The sequence below is a fragment of the Elephas maximus genome, chromosome 20 (genome assembly GCF_024166365.1).
Source record: "Elephas maximus indicus isolate mEleMax1 chromosome 20, mEleMax1 primary haplotype, whole genome shotgun sequence".
In the NCBI taxonomy this organism is placed as follows: domain Eukaryota; kingdom Metazoa; phylum Chordata; class Mammalia; order Proboscidea; family Elephantidae; genus Elephas; species Elephas maximus.
The window spans coordinates 82075854-82093011 of record NC_064838.1 but is presented as its reverse complement, the minus strand read 5'-3'; positions in this window follow the sequence as shown (position 1 = coordinate 82093011).

Below are 17158 nucleotides of genomic sequence, written 5' to 3'. Positions count from 1 at the left end.
AAGGATCCCTGCACCGCGGCCTAGTTTTTCCGAAGAAGCCCTGCGTTTGCAAGAGCAAATGAGGAATTCGTGGCAGGAAAGAGGAAGGAAAGAAAGTTTCTCTCCCTCTGCCTGCTTTGCTCAGAGGACTGGATGAAGTCAGGGACTTCTCCCTTTCACTGAGAAACGTGCGGGCTGCTGTTGCCTGGGCGCTCTCTTCTTTGCAAAAGAGTCTGCAGTTCCACGCTTTGAACCGTGGAAACGCGCCGGGCTCTGCTAAGATTTCCCGCGGCGCTTCGTTTGCCCTGGGCAAAAGCGAGCCTTCACAATAGCTGAACGCTAACACTGCATACTCGTTCCACTTCCAGAACCGGGCTACGGCGAGGCAGTTCTCCGGGGGAAAACGGCCCTTCGCGAAGGGCAGATCTGCCGAGCTCCTTGCGGGAAAGCGAAAGCAAAGGACGCTTTTCTCCCTCTAACCGCTTTCGTCAGAGGAACGGGGGAAGTCACAGTGTTCTTTCTCTCCCTGAGATACACACAATCTGACGTTGCCTCTGAGCTCCGTTGCTGGCAAGGAACTGAAACTGACATACATTCCTGTGGGGAAACACAGGGCTCTGCTAGGATTTCTGTAGGCAGTGTGTTTTCCCTGGGCCTCACTGTAGCAACACTATCTCGCCAGGGCAACACTGCATGGCACTTCCTCTGCCAGGAGAGAGCTGCTGCTTTGTAGTTTGTGCTGCGAAACCTTGCTTTGGCAAGTGCGAATTGACCGCATTCAGGCAGAAAGAAAAGAGAATAGCAAGAGGCCTTTTCTCCCCGGCTGCTCTGCCAAGCCCTTCCAGCTCAAACTATGTCGTTGCTCCTCTGGAAGGATCCCTGCACCGCGGCCTAGTTTTTCCGAAGAAGCCCTGCGTTTGCAAGAGCAAATGAGGAATTCGTGGCAGGAAAGAGGAAGGAAAGAAAGTTTCTCTCCCTCTGCCTGCTTTGCTCAGAGGACTGGATGAAGTCAGGGACTTCTCCCTTTCACTGAGAAACGTGCGGGCTGCTGTTGCCTGGGCGCTCTCTTCTTTGCAAAAGAGTCTGCAGTTCCACGCTTTGAACCGTGGAAAGGCGCCGGGCTCTGCTAAGATTTCCCCCGGCGCTTCGTTTGCCCTGGGCCAAAGCGAGCCTTCACAATAGCTGAACCCTAACACTGCATACTCGTTCCACTTCCAGAACCGGGCTACGGCGAGGCAGTTCTCCGGGGGAAAACGGCCCTTCGCGAAGGGCAGATCTGCCGAGCTCCTTGCGGGAAAGCGAAAGCAAAGGACGCTTTTCTCCCTCTAACCGCTTTCGTCAGAGGAACGGGGGAAGTCACAGTGTTCTTTCTCTCCCTGAGATACACACAATCTGACGTTGCCTCTGAGCTCCGTTGCTGGCAAGGAACTGAAACTGACATACATTCCTGTGGGGAAACTCAGGGCTCTGCTAGGATTTCTCTAGGCAGTGTGTTTTCCCTGGGCCTCACTGTAGCAACACTATCTCGCCAGGGCAACACTGCATGGCACTTCCTCTGCCAGGAGAGAGCTGCTGCTTTGTAGTTTGTGCTGCGAAACCTTGCTTTGGCAAGTGCGAATTGACCGCATTCAGGCAGAAAGAAAAGAGAATAGCAAGAGGCCTTTTCTCCCCGGCTGCTCTGCCAAGCCCTTCCAGCTCAAACTATGTCGTTGCTCCTCTGGAAGGATCCCTGCACCGCGGCCTAGTTTTTCCGAAGAAGCCCTGCGTTTGCAAGAGCAAATGAGGAATTCGTGGCAGGAAAGAGGAAGGAAAGAAAGTTTCTCTCCCTCTGCCTGCTTTGCTCAGAGGACTGGATGAACTCAGGGACTTCTCCCTTTCACTGAGAAACGTGCGGGCTGCTGTTGCCTGGGCGCTCTCTTCTTTGCAAAAGAGTCTGCAGTTCCACGCTTTGAACCGTGGAAAGGCGCCGGGCTCTGCTAAGATTTCCCCCGGCGCTTCGTTTGCCCTGGGCCAAAGCGAGCCTTCACAATAGCTGAACCCTAACACTGCATACTCGTTCCACTTCCAGAACCGGGCTACGGCGAGGCAGTTCTCCGGGGGAAAACGGCCCTTCGCGAAGGGCAGATCTGCCGAGCTCCTTGCGGGAAAGCGAAAGCAAAGGACGCTTTTCTCCCTCTAACCGCTTTCGTCAGAGGAACGGGGAAGTCACAGTGTTCTTTCTCTCCCTGAGATACACACAATCTGACGTTGCCTCTGAGCTCCGTTGCTGGCAAGGAACTGAAACTGACATAAATTCCTGTGGGGAAACACAGGGCTCTGCTAGGATTTCTGTAGGCAGTGTGTTTTCCCTGGGCCTCACTGTAGCAACACTATCTCGCCAGGGCAACACTGCATGGCACTTCCTCTGCCAGGAGAGAGCTGCTGCTTTGTAGTTTGTGCTGCGAAACCTTGCATTGGCAAGTGCGAATTGACCGCATTCAGGCAGAAAGAAAAGAGAATAGCAAGAGGCCTTTTCTCCCCGGCTGCTCTGCCAAGCCCTTCCAGCTCAAACTATGTCGTTGCTCCTCTGGAAGGATCCCTGCACCGCGGCCTAGTTTTTCCGAAGAAGCCCTGCGTTTGCAAGAGCAAATGAGGAATTCGTGGCAGGAAAGAGGAAGGAAAGAAAGTTTCTCTCCCTCTGCCTGCTTTGCTCAGAGGACTGGATGAAGTCAGGGACTTCTCCCTTTCACTGAGAAACGTGCGGGCTGCTGTTGCCTGGGCGCTCTCTTCTTTGCAAAAGAGTCTGCAGTTCCACGCTTTGAACCGTGGAAAGGCGCCGGGCTCTGCTAAGATTTCCCGCGGCGCTTCGTTTGCCCCGGGCCAAAGCGAGCCTTCACAATAGCTGAACACTAACACTGCATACTCGTTCCACTTCCAGAACCGGGCTACGGCGAGGCAGTTCTCCGGGGGAAAACGGCCCTTCGCGAAGGGCAGATCTGCCGAGCTCCTTGCGGGAAAGCGAAAGCAAAGGACGCTTTTCTCCCTCTAACCGCTTTTGTCAGAGGAACGGGGGAAGTCACAGTGTTCTTTCTCTCCCTGAGATACACACAATCTGACGTTGCCTCTGAGCTCCGTTGCTGGCAAGGAACTGAAAGTGACATAAATTCCTGTGGGGAAACACAGGGCTCTGCTAGGATTTCTGTAGGCAGTGTGTTTTCCCTGGGCCTCACTGTAGCAACACTATCTCGCCAGGGCAACACTGCATGGCACTTCCTCTGCCAGGAGAGAGCTGCTGCTTTGTAGTTTGTGCTGCGAAACCTTGCTTTGGCAAGTGCGAATTGACCGCATTCAGGCAGAAAGAAAAGAGAATAGCAAGAGGCCTTTTCTCCCCGGCTGCTCTGCCAAGCCCTTCCAGCTCAAACTATGTCGTTGCTCCTCTGGAAGGATCCCTGCACCGCGGCCTAGTTTTTCCGAAGAAGCCCTGCGTTTGCAAGAGCAAATGAGGAATTCGTGGCAGGAAAGAGGAAGGAAAGAAAGTTTCTCTCCCTCTGCCTGCTTTGCTCAGAGGACTGGATGAAGTCAGGGACTTCTCCCTTTCACTGAGAAACGTGCGGGCTGCTGTTGCCTGGGCGCTCTCTTCTTTGCAAAAGAGTCTGCAGTTCCACGCTTTGAACCGTGGAAAGGCGCCGGGCTCTGCTAAGATTTCCCCCGGCGCTTCGTTTGCCCTGGGCCAAAGCGAGCCTTCACAATAGCTGAACCCTAACACTGCATACTCGTTCCACTTCCAGAACCGGGCTACGGCGAGGCAGTTCTCCGGGGGAAAACGGCCCTTCGCGAAGGGCAGATCTGCCGAGCTCCTTGCGGGAAAGCGAAAGCAAAGGACGCTTTTCTCCCTCTAACCGCTTTCGTCAGAGGAACGGGGGAAGTCACAGTGTTCTTTCTCTCCCTGAGATACACACAATCTGACGTTGCCTCTGAGCTCCGTTGCTGGCAAGGAACTGAAACTGACATACATTCCTGTGGGGAAACTCAGGGCTCTGCTAGGATTTCTCTAGGCAGTGTGTTTTCCCTGGGCCTCACTGTAGCAACACTATCTCGCCAGGGCAACACTGCATGGCACTTCCTCTGCCAGGAGAGAGCTGCTGCTTTGTAGTTTGTGCTGCGAAACCTTGCTTTGGCAAGTGCGAATTGACCGCATTCAGGCAGAAAGAAAAGAGAATAGCAAGAGGCCTTTTCTCCCCGGCTGCTCTGCCAAGCCCTTCCAGCTCAAACTATGTCGTTGCTCCTCTGGAAGGATCCCTGCACCGCGGCCTAGTTTTTCCGAAGAAGCCCTGCGTTTGCAAGAGCAAATGAGGAATTCGTGGCAGGAAAGAGGAAGGAAAGAAAGTTTCTCTCCCTCTGCCTGCTTTGCTCAGAGGACTGGATGAAGTCAGGGACTTCTCCCTTTCACTGAGAAACGTGCGGGCTGCTGTTGCCTGGGCGCTCTCTTCTTTGCAAAAGAGTCTGCAGTTCCACGCTTTGAACCGTGGAAAGGCGCCGGGCTCTGCTAAGATTTCCCCCGGCGCTTCGTTTGCCCTGGGCCAAAGCGAGCCTTCACAATAGCTGAACCCTAACACTGCATACTCGTTCCACTTCCAGAACCGGGCTACGGCGAGGCAGTTCTCCGGGGGAAAACGGCCCTTCGCGAAGGGCAGATCTGCCGAGCTCCTTGCGGGAAAGCGAAAGCAAAGGACGCTTTTCTCCCTCTAACCGCTTTCGTCAGAGGAACGGGGAAGTCACAGTGTTCTTTCTCTCCCTGAGATACACACAATCTGACGTTGCCTCTGAGCTCCGTTGCTGGCAAGGAACTGAAACTGACATAAATTCCTGTGGGGAAACACAGGGCTCTGCTAGGATTTCTGTAGGCAGTGTGTTTTCCCTGGGCCTCACTGTAGCAACACTATCTCGCCAGGGCAACACTGCATGGCACTTCCTCTGCCAGGAGAGAGCTGCTGCTTTGTAGTTTGTGCTGCGAAACCTTGCATTGGCAAGTGCGAATTGACCGCATTCAGGCAGAAAGAAAAGAGAATAGCAAGAGGCCTTTTCTCCCCGGCTGCTCTGCCAAGCCCTTCCAGCTCAAACTATGTCGTTGCTCCTCTGGAAGGATCCCTGCACCGCGGCCTAGTTTTTCCGAAGAAGCCCTGCGTTTGCAAGAGCAAATGAGGAATTCGTGGCAGGAAAGAGGAAGGAAAGAAAGTTTCTCTCCCTCTGCCTGCTTTGCTCAGAGGACTGGATGAAGTCAGGGACTTCTCCCTTTCACTGAGAAACGTGCGGGCTGCTGTTGCCTGGGCGCTCTCTTCTTTGCAAAAGAGTCTGCAGTTCCACGCTTTGAACCGTGGAAAGGCGCCGGGCTCTGCTAAGATTTCCCGCGGCGCTTCGTTTGCCCCGGGCCAAAGCGAGCCTTCACAATAGCTGAACACTAACACTGCATACTCGTTCCACTTCCAGAACCGGGCTACGGCGAGGCAGTTCTCCGGGGGAAAACGGCCCTTCGCGAAGGGCAGATCTGCCGAGCTCCTTGCGGGAAAGCGAAAGCAAAGGACGCTTTTCTCCCTCTAACCGCTTTCGTCAGAGGAACGGGGGAAGTCACAGTGTTCTTTCTCTCCCTGAGATACACACAATCTGACGTTGCCTCTGAGCTCCGTTGCTGGCAAGGAACTGAAAGTGACATAAATTCCTGTGGGGAAACACAGGGCTCTGCTAGGATTTCTGTAGGCAGTGTGTTTTCCCTGGGCCTCACTGTAGCAACACTATCTCGCCAGGGCAACACTGCATGGCACTTCCTCTGCCAGGAGAGAGCTGCTGCTTTGTAGTTTGTGCTGCGAAACCTTGCTTTGGCAAGTGCGAATTGACCGCATTCAGGCAGAAAGAAAAGAGAATAGCAAGAGGCCTTTTCTCCCCGGCTGCTCTGCCAAGCCCTTCCAGCTCAAACTATGTCGTTGCTCCTCTGGAAGGATCCCTGCACCGCGGCCTAGTTTTTCCGAAGAAGCCCTGCGTTTGCAAGAGCAAATGAGGAATTCGTGGCAGGAAAGAGGAAGGAAAGAAAGTTTCTCTCCCTCTGCCTGCTTTGCTCAGAGGACTGGATGAAGTCAGGGACTTCTCCCTTTCACTGAGAAACGTGCGGGCTGCTGTTGCCTGGGCGCTCTCTTCTTTGCAAAAGAGTCTGCAGTTCCACGCTTTGAACCGTGGAAAGGCGCCGGGCTCTGCTAAGATTTCCCGCGGCGCTTCGTTTGCCCCGGGCCAAAGCGAGCCTTCACAATAGCTGAACACTAACACTGCATACTCGTTCCACTTCCAGAACCGGGCTACGGCGAGGCAGTTCTCCGGGGGAAAACGGCCCTTCGCGAAGGGCAGATCTGCCGAGCTCCTTGCGGGAAAGCGAAAGCAAAGGACGCTTTTCTCCCTCTAACCGCTTTCGTCAGAGGAACGGGGGAAGTCACAGTGTTCTTTCTCTCCCTGAGATACACACAATCTGACGTTGCCTCTGAGCTCCGTTGCTGGCAAGGAACTGAAAGTGACATACATTGCTGTGGGGAAACACAGGGCTCTGCTAGGATTTCTGTAGGCAGTGTGTTTTCCCTGGGCCTCACTGTAGCAACACTATCTCGCCAGGGCAACACTGCATGGCACTTCCTCTGCCAGGAGAGAGCTGCTGCTTTGTAGTTTGTGCTGGGAAACCTTGCTTTGGCAAGTGCGAATTGACCGCATTCAGGCAGAAAGAAAAGAGAATAGCAAGAGGCCTTTTCTCCCCGGCTGCTCTGCCAAGCCCTTCCAGCTCAAACTATGTCGTTGCTCCTCTGGAAGGATCCCTGCACCGCGGCGTAGTTTTTCCGAAGAAGCCCTGCGTTTGCAAGAGCAAATGAGGAATTCGTGGCAGGAAAGAGGAAGGAAAGAAAGTTTCTCTCCCTCTGCCTGCTTTGCTCAGAGGACTGGATGAAGTCAGGGACTTCTCCGTTTCACTGAGAAACGTGAGGGCTGCTGTTGCCTGGGCGCTCTCTTCTTTGCAAAAGAGTCTGCAGTTCCACGCTTTGAACCGTGGAAAGGCGCCGGGCTCGGCTAAGATTTCCCCCGGCGCTTCGTTTGCCCTGGGCCAAAGCGAGCCTTCACAATAGCTGAACCCTAACACTGCATACTCGTTCCACTTCCAGAACCGGGCTACGGCGAGGCAGTTCTCCGGGGGAAAACGGCCCTTCGCGAAGGGCAGATCTGCCGAGCTCCTTGCGGGAAAGCGAAAGCAAAGGACGCTTTTCTCCCTCTAACCGCTTTCGTCAGAGGAACGGGGGAAGTCACAGTGTTCTTTCTCTCCCTGAGATACACACAATCTGACGTTGCCTCTGAGCTCCGTTGCTGGCAAGGAACTGAAACTGACATACATTCCTGTGGGGAAACACAGGGCTCTGCTAGGATTTCTGTAGGCAGTGTGTTTTCCCTGGGCCTCACTGTAGCAACACTATGTCGCCAGGGCAACACTGCATGGCACTTCCTCTGCCAGGAGAGAGCTGCTGCTTTGTAGTTTGTGCTGCGAAACCTTGCTTTGGCAAGTGCCAATTGACCGCATTCAGGCAGAAAGAAAAGAGAATAGCAAGAGGCCTTTTCTCCCCGGCTGCTCTGCCAAGCCCTTCCAGCTCAAACTATGTCGTTGCTCCTCTGGAAGGATCCCTGCACCGCGGCGTAGTTTTTCCGAAGAAGCCCTGCGTTTGCAAGAGCAAATGAGGAATTCGTGGCAGGAAAGAGGAAGGAAAGAAAGTTTCTCTCCCTCTGCCTGCTTTGCTCAGAGGACTGGATGAAGTCAGGGACTTCTCCCTTTCACTGAGAAACGTGCGGGCTGCTGTTGCCTGGGCGCTCTCTTCTTTGCAAAAGAGTCTGCAGTTCCACGCTTTGAACCGTGGAAAGGCGCCGGGCTCTGCTAAGATTCCCCCCGGCGCTTCGTTTGCCCCGGGCCAAAGCGAACCTTTACAATAGCTGAACGCTAACACTGCATACTCGTTCCACTTCCAGAACCGGGCTACGGCGAGGCAGTTCTCCGGGGGAAAACGGCCCTTCGCGAAGGGCAGATCTGCCGAGCTCCTTCCGGGAAAGCGAAAGCAAAGGACGCTTTTCTCCCTCTAACCGCTTTCGTCAGAGGAACGGGGGAAGTCACAGTGTTCTTTCTCTCCCTGAGATACACACAATCTGACGTTGCCTCTGAGCTCCGTTGCTGGCAAGGAACTGAAAGTGACATACATTCCTGTGGGGAAACTCAGGGCTCTGCTAGGATTTCTGTAGGCAGTGTGTTTTCCCTGGGCCTCACTGTAGCAACACTATCTCGCCAGGGCAACACTGCATGGCACTTCCTCTGCCAGGAGAGAGCTGCTGCTTTGTAGTTTGTGCTGCGAAACCTTGCTTTGGCAAGTGCGAATTGACCGCATTCAGGCAGAAAGAAAAGAGAATAGCAAGAGGCCTTTTCTCCCCGGCTGCTCTGCCAAGCCCTTCCAGCTCAAACTATGTCGTTGCTCCTCTGGAAGGATCCCTGCACCGCGGCCTAGTTTTTCCGAAGAAGCCCTGCGTTTGCAAGAGCAAATGAGGAATTCGTGGCAGGAAAGAGGAAGGAAAGAAAGTTTCTCTCCCTCTGCCTGCTTTGCTCAGAGGACTGGATGAAGTCAGGGACTTCTCCGTTTCACTGAGAAACGTGAGGGCTGCTGTTGCCTGGGCGCTCTCTTCTTTGCAAAAGAGTCTGCAGTTCCACGCTTTGAACCGTGGAAAGGCGCCGGGCTCGGCTAAGATTTCCCCCGGCGCTTCGTTTGCCCTGGGCCAAAGCGAGCCTTCACAATAGCTGAACCCTAACACTGCATACTCGTTCCACTTCCAGAACCGGGCTACGGCGAGGCAGTTCTCCGGGGGAAAACGGCCCTTCGCGAAGGGCAGATCTGCCGAGCTCCTTGCGGGAAAGCGAAAGCAAAGGACGCTTTTCTCCCTCTAACCGCTTTCGTCAGAGGAACGGGGGAAGTCACAGTGTTCTTTCTCTCCCTGAGATACACACAATCTGACGTTGCCTCTGAGCTCCGTTGCTGGCAAGGAACTGAAACTGACATACATTCCTGTGGGGAAACACAGGGCTCTGCTAGGATTTCTGTAGGCAGTGTGTTTTCCCTGGGCCTCACTGTAGCAACACTATCTCGCCAGGGCAACACTGCATGGCACTTCCTCTGCCAGGAGAGAGCTGCTGCTTTGTAGTTTGTGCTGGGAAACCTTGCTTTGGCAAGTGCCAATTGACCGCATTCAGGCAGAAAGAAAAGAGAATAGCAAGAGGCCTTTTCTCCCCGGCTGCTCTGCCAAGCCCTTCCAGCTCAAACTATGTCGTTGCTCCTCTGGAAGGATCCCTGCACCGCGGCCTAGTTTTTCCGAAGAAGCCCTGCGTTTGCAAGAGCAAATGAGGAATTCGTGGCAGGAAAGAGGAAGGAAAGAAAGTTTCTCTCCCTCTGCCTGCTTTGCTCAGAGGACTGGATGAAGTCAGGGACTTCTCCCTTTCACTGAGAAACGTGCGGGCTGCTGTTGCCTGGGCGCTCTCTTCTTTGCAAAAGAGTCTGCAGTTCCACGCTTTGAACCGTGGAAAGGCGCCGGGCTCTGCTAAGATTTCCCGCGGCGCTTCGTTTGCCCTGGGCAAAAGCGAGCCTTCACAATAGCTGAACGCTAACACTGCATACTCGTTCCACTTCCAGAACCGGGCTACGGCGAGGCAGTTCTCCGGGGGAAAACGGCCCTTCGCGAAGGGCAGATCTGCCGAGCTCCTTGCGGGAAAGCGAAAGCAAAGGACGCTTTTCTCCCTCTAACCGCTTTCGTCAGAGGAACGGGGGAAGTCACAGTGTTCTTTCTCTCCCTGAGATACACACAATCTGACGTTGCCTCTGAGCTCCGTTGCTGGCAAGGAACTGAAACTGACATACATTCCTGTGGGGAAACACAGGGCTCTGCTAGGATTTCTGTAGGCAGTGTGTTTTCCCTGGGCCTCACTGTAGCAACACTATGTCGCCAGGGCAACACTGCATGGCACTTCCTCTGCCAGGAGAGAGCTGCTGCTTTGTAGTTTGTGCTGCGAAACCTTGCTTTGGCAAGTGCCAATTGACCGCATTCAGGCAGAAAGAAAAGAGAATAGCAAGAGGCCTTTTCTCCCCGGCTGCTCTGCCAAGCCCTTCCAGCTCAAACTATGTCGTTGCTCCTCTGGAAGGATCCCTGCACCGCGGCGTAGTTTTTCCGAAGAAGCCCTGCGTTTGCAAGAGCAAATGAGGAATTCGTGGCAGGAAAGAGGAAGGAAAGAAAGTTTCTCTCCCTCTGCCTGCTTTGCTCAGAGGACTGGATGAAGTCAGGGACTTCTCCCTTTCACTGAGAAACGTGCGGGCTGCTGTTGCCTGGGCGCTCTCTTCTTTGCAAAAGAGTCTGCAGTTCCACGCTTTGAACCGTGGAAAGGCGCCGGGCTCTGCTAAGATTCCCCCCGGCGCTTCGTTTGCCCCGGGCCAAAGCGAACCTTTACAATAGCTGAACGCTAACACTGCATACTCGTTCCACTTCCAGAACCGGGCTACGGCGAGGCAGTTCTCCGGGGGAAAACGGCCCTTCGCGAAGGGCAGATCTGCCGAGCTCCTTCCGGGAAAGCGAAAGCAAAGGACGCTTTTCTCCCTCTAACCGCTTTCGTCAGAGGAACGGGGGAAGTCACAGTGTTCTTTCTCTCCCTGAGATACACACAATCTGACGTTGCCTCTGAGCTCCGTTGCTGGCAAGGAACTGAAAGTGACATACATTCCTGAGGGGAAACTCAGGGCTCTGCTAGGATTTCTCTAGGCAGTGTGTTTTCCCTGGGCCTCACTGTAGCAACGCTATCTCGCCAGGGCAACACTGCATGGCACTTCCTCTGCCAGGAGAGAGCTGCTGCTTTGTAGTTTGTGCTGCGAAACCTTGCTTTGGCAAGTGCCAATTGACCGCATTCAGGCAGAAAGAAAAGAGAATAGCAAGAGGCCTTTTCTCCCCGGCTGCTCTGCCAAGCCCTTCCAGCTCAAACTATGTCGTTGCTCCTCTGGAAGGATCCCTGCACCGCGGCCTAGTTTTTCCGAAGAAGCCCTGCGTTTGCAAGAGCAAATGAGGAATTCGTGGCAGGAAAGAGGAAGGAAAGAAAGTTTCTCTCCCTCTGCCTGCTTTGCTCAGAGGACTGGATGAAGTCAGGGACTTCTCCCTTTCACTGAGAAACGTGCGGGCTGCTGTTGCCTGGGCGCTCTCTTCTTTGCAAAAGAGTCTGCAGTTCCACGCTTTGAACCGTGGAAAGGCGCCGGGCTCTGCTAAGATTTCCCCCGGCGCTTCGTTTGCCCTGGGCCAAAGCGAGCCTTCACAATAGCTGAACCCTAACACTGCATACTCGTTCCACTTCCAGAACCGGGCTACGGCGAGGCAGTTCTCCGGGGGAAAACGGCCCTTCGCGAAGGGCAGATCTGCCGAGCTCCTTGCGGGAAAGCGAAAGCAAAGGACGCTTTTCTCCCTCTAACCGCTTTCGTCAGAGGAACGGGGGAAGTCACAGTGTTCTTTCTCTCCCTGAGATACACACAATCTGACGTTGCCTCTGAGCTCCGTTGCTGGCAAGGAACTGAAAGTGACATACATTGCTGTGGGGAAACACAGGGCTCTGCTAGGATTTCTGTAGGCAGTGTGTTTTCCCTGGGCCTCACTGTAGCAACACTATCTCGCCAGGGCAACACTGCATGGCACTTCCTCTGCCAGGAGAGAGCTGCTGCTTTGTAGTTTGTGCTGCGAAACCTTGCTTTGGCAAGTGCGAATTGACCGCATTCAGGCAGAAAGAAAAGAGAATAGCAAGAGGCCTTTTCTCCCCGGCTGCTCTGCCAAGCCCTTCCAGCTCAAACTATGTCGTTGCTCCTCTGGAAGGATCCCTGCACCGCGGCCTAGTTTTTCCGAAGAAGCCCTGCGTTTGCAAGAGCAAATGAGGAATTCGTGGCAGGAAAGAGGAAGGAAAGAAAGTTTCTCTCCCTCTGCCTGCTTTGCTCAGAGGACTGGATGAAGTCAGGGACTTCTCCGTTTCACTGAGAAACGTGAGGGCTGCTGTTGCCTGGGCGCTCTCTTCTTTGCAAAAGAGTCTGCAGTTCCACGCTTTGAACCGTGGAAAGGCGCCGGGCTCTGCTAAGATTTCCCCCGGCGCTTCGTTTGCCCTGGGCCAAAGCGAGCCTTCACAATAGCTGAACCCTAACACTGCATACTCGTTCCACTTCCAGAACCGGGCTACGGCGAGGCAGTTCTCCGGGGGAAAACGGCCCTTCGCGAAGGGCAGATCTGCCGAGCTCCTTGCGGGAAAGCGAAAGCAAAGGACGCTTTTCTCCCTCTAACCGCTTTCGTCAGAGGAACGGGGGAAGTCACAGTGTTCTTTCTCTCCCTGAGATACACACAATCTGACGTTGCCTCTGAGCTCCGTTGCTGGCAAGGAACTGAAACTGACATACATTGCTGTGGGGAAACACAGGGCTCTGCTAGGATTTCTGTAGGCAGTGTGTTTTCCCTGGGCCTCACTGTAGCAACACTATCTCGCCAGGGCAACACTGCATGGCACTTCCTCTGCCAGGAGAGAGCTGCTGCTTTGTAGTTTGTGCTGGGAAACCTTGCTTTGGCAAGTGCGAATTGACCGCATTCAGGCAGAAAGAAAAGAGAATAGCAAGAGGCCTTTTCTCCCCGGCTGCTCTGCCAAGCCCTTCCAGCTCAAACTATGTCGTTGCTCCTCTGGAAGGATCCCTGCACCGCGGCCTAGTTTTTCCGAAGAAGCCCTGCGTTTGCAAGAGCAAATGAGGAATTCGTGGCAGGAAAGAGGAAGGAAAGAAAGTTTCTCTCCCTCTGCCTGCTTTGCTCAGAGGACTGGATGAAGTCAGGGACTTCTCCCTTTCACTGAGAAACGTGCGGGCTGCTGTTGCCTGGGCGCTCTCTTCTTTGCAAAAGAGTCTGCAGTTCCACGCTTTGAACCGTGGAAAGGCGCCGGGCTCTGCTAAGATTTCCCGCGGCGCTTCGTTTGCCCCGGGCCAAAGCGAGCCTTCACAATAGCTGAACACTAACACTGCATACTCGTTCCACTTCCAGAACCGGGCTACGGCGAGGCAGTTCTCCGGGGGAAAACGGCCCTTCGCGAAGGGCAGATCTGCCGAGCTCCTTGCGGGAAAGCGAAAGCAAAGGACGCTTTTCTCCCTCTAACCGCTTTCGTCAGAGGAACGGGGGAAGTCACAGTGTTCTTTCTCTCCCTGAGATACACACAATCTGACGTTGCCTCTGAGCTCCGTTGCTGGCAAGGAACTGAAAGTGACATACATTGCTGTGGGGAAACACAGGGCTCTGCTAGGATTTCTGTAGGCAGTGTGTTTTCCCTGGGCCTCACTGTAGCAACACTATCTCGCCAGGGCAACACTGCATGGCACTTCCTCTGCCAGGAGAGAGCTGCTGCTTTGTAGTTTGTGCTGGGAAACCTTGCTTTGGCAAGTGCGAATTGACCGCATTCAGGCAGAAAGAAAAGAGAATAGCAAGAGGCCTTTTCTCCCCGGCTGCTCTGCCAAGCCCTTCCAGCTCAAACTATGTCGTTGCTCCTCTGGAAGGATCCCTGCACCGCGGCGTAGTTTTTCCGAAGAAGCCCTGCGTTTGCAAGAGCAAATGAGGAATTCGTGGCAGGAAAGAGGAAGGAAAGAAAGTTTCTCTCCCTCTGCCTGCTTTGCTCAGAGGACTGGATGAAGTCAGGGACTTCTCCGTTTCACTGAGAAACGTGAGGGCTGCTGTTGCCTGGGCGCTCTCTTCTTTGCAAAAGAGTCTGCAGTTCCACGCCTTGAACCGTGGAAAGGCGCCGGGCTCGGCTAAGATTTCCCCCGGCGCTTCGTTTGCCCTGGGCCAAAGCGAGCCTTCACAATAGCTGAACCCTAACACTGCATACTCGTTCCACTTCCAGAACCGGGCTACGGCGAGGCAGTTCTCCGGGGGAAAACGGCCCTTCGCGAAGGGCAGATCTGCCGAGCTCCTTGCGGGAAAGCGAAAGCAAAGGACGCTTTTCTCCCTCTAACCGCTTTCGTCAGAGGAACGGGGGAAGTCACAGTGTTCTTTCTCTCCCTGAGATACACACAATCTGACGTTGCCTCTGAGCTCCGTTGCTGGCAAGGAACTGAAACTGACATACATTCCTGTGGGGAAACACAGGGCTCTGCTAGGATTTCTGTAGGCAGTGTGTTTTCCCTGGGCCTCACTGTAGCAACACTATCTCGCCAGGGCAACACTGCATGGCACTTCCTCTGCCAGGAGAGAGCTGCTGCTTTGTAGTTTGTGCTGGGAAACCTTGCTTTGGCAAGTGCCAATTGACCGCATTCAGGCAGAAAGAAAAGAGAATAGCAAGAGGCCTTTTCTCCCCGGCTGCTCTGCCAAGCCCTTCCAGCTCAAACTATGTCGTTGCTCCTCTGGAAGGATCCCTGCACCGCGGCCTAGTTTTTCCGAAGAAGCCCTGCGTTTGCAAGAGCAAATGAGGAATTCGTGGCAGGAAAGAGGAAGGAAAGAAAGTTTCTCTCCCTCTGCCTGCTTTGCTCAGAGGACTGGATGAAGTCAGGGACTTCTCCCTTTCACTGAGAAACGTGCGGGCTGCTGTTGCCTGGGCGCTCTCTTCTTTGCAAAAGAGTCTGCAGTTCCACGCTTTGAACCGTGGAAACGCGCCGGGCTCTGCTAAGATTTCCCGCGGCGCTTCGTTTGCCCTGGGCAAAAGCGAGCCTTCACAATAGCTGAACGCTAACACTGCATACTCGTTCCACTTCCAGAACCGGGCTACGGCGAGGCAGTTCTCCGGGGGAAAACGGCCCTTCGCGAAGGGCAGATCTGCCGAGCTCCTTGCGGGAAAGCGAAAGCAAAGGACGCTTTTCTCCCTCTAACCGCTTTCGTCAGAGGAACGGGGGAAGTCACAGTGTTCTTTCTCTCCCTGAGATACACACAATCTGACGTTGCCTCTGAGCTCCGTTGCTGGCAAGGAACTGAAACTGACATACATTCCTGTGGGGAAACACAGGGCTCTGCTAGGATTTCTGTAGGCAGTGTGTTTTCCCTGGGCCTCACTGTAGCAACACTATGTCGCCAGGGCAACACTGCATGGCACTTCCTCTGCCAGGAGAGAGCTGCTGCTTTGTAGTTTGTGCTGCGAAACCTTGCTTTGGCAAGTGCCAATTGACCGCATTCAGGCAGAAAGAAAAGAGAATAGCAAGAGGCCTTTTCTCCCCGGCTGCTCTGCCAAGCCCTTCCAGCTCAAACTATGTCGTTGCTCCTCTGGAAGGATCCCTGCACCGCGGCGTAGTTTTTCCGAAGAAGCCCTGCGTTTGCAAGAGCAAATGAGGAATTCGTGGCAGGAAAGAGGAAGGAAAGAAAGTTTCTCTCCCTCTGCCTGCTTTGCTCAGAGGACTGGATGAAGTCAGGGACTTCTCCCTTTCACTGAGAAACGTGCGGGCTGCTGTTGCCTGGGCGCTCTCTTCTTTGCAAAAGAGTCTGCAGTTCCACGCTTTGAACCGTGGAAAGGCGCCGGGCTCTGCTAAGATTCCCCCCGGCGCTTCGTTTGCCCCGGGCCAAAGCGAACCTTTACAATAGCTGAACGCTAACACTGCATACTCGTTCCACTTCCAGAACCGGGCTACGGCGAGGCAGTTCTCCGGGGGAAAACGGCCCTTCGCGAAGGGCAGATCTGCCGAGCTCCTTCCGGGAAAGCGAAAGCAAAGGACGCTTTTCTCCCTCTAACCGCTTTCGTCAGAGGAACGGGGGAAGTCACAGTGTTCTTTCTCTCCCTGAGATACACACAATCTGACGTTGCCTCTGAGCTCCGTTGCTGGCAAGGAACTGAAAGTGACATACATTCCTGTGGGGAAACTCAGGGCTCTGCTAGGATTTCTGTAGGCAGTGTGTTTTCCCTGGGCCTCACTGTAGCAACACTATCTCGCCAGGGCAACACTGCATGGCACTTCCTCTGCCAGGAGAGAGCTGCTGCTTTGTAGTTTGTGCTGCGAAACCTTGCTTTGGCAAGTGCGAATTGACCGCATTCAGGCAGAAAGAAAAGAGAATAGCAAGAGGCCTTTTCTCCCCGGCTGCTCTGCCAAGCCCTTCCAGCTCAAACTATGTCGTTGCTCCTCTGGAAGGATCCCTGCACCGCGGCCTAGTTTTTCCGAAGAAGCCCTGCGTTTGCAAGAGCAAATGAGGAATTCGTGGCAGGAAAGAGGAAGGAAAGAAAGTTTCTCTCCCTCTGCCTGCTTTGCTCAGAGGACTGGATGAAGTCAGGGACTTCTCCGTTTCACTGAGAAACGTGAGGGCTGCTGTTGCCTGGGCGCTCTCTTCTTTGCAAAAGAGTCTGCAGTTCCACGCTTTGAACCGTGGAAAGGCGCCGGGCTCGGCTAAGATTTCCCCCGGCGCTTCGTTTGCCCTGGGCCAAAGCGAGCCTTCACAATAGCTGAACCCTAACACTGCATACTCGTTCCACTTCCAGAACCGGGCTACGGCGAGGCAGTTCTCCGGGGGAAAACGGCCCTTCGCGAAGGGCAGATCTGCCGAGCTCCTTGCGGGAAAGCGAAAGCAAAGGACGCTTTTCTCCCTCTAACCGCTTTCGTCAGAGGAACGGGGGAAGTCACAGTGTTCTTTCTCTCCCTGAGATACACACAATCTGACGTTGCCTCTGAGCTCCGTTGCTGGCAAGGAACTGAAACTGACATACATTCCTGTGGGGAAACACAGGGCTCTGCTAGGATTTCTGTAGGCAGTGTGTTTTCCCTGGGCCTCACTGTAGCAACACTATCTCGCCAGGGCAACACTGCATGGCACTTCCTCTGCCAGGAGAGAGCTGCTGCTTTGTAGTTTGTGCTGGGAAACCTTGCTTTGGCAAGTGCCAATTGACCGCATTCAGGCAGAAAGAAAAGAGAATAGCAAGAGGCCTTTTCTCCCCGGCTGCTCTGCCAAGCCCTTCCAGCTCAAACTATGTCGTTGCTCCTCTGGAAGGATCCCTGCACCGCGGCCTAGTTTTTCCGAAGAAGCCCTGCGTTTGCAAGAGCAAATGAGGAATTCGTGGCAGGAAAGAGGAAGGAAAGAAAGTTTCTCTCCCTCTGCCTGCTTTGCTCAGAGGACTGGATGAAGTCAGGGACTTCTCCCTTTCACT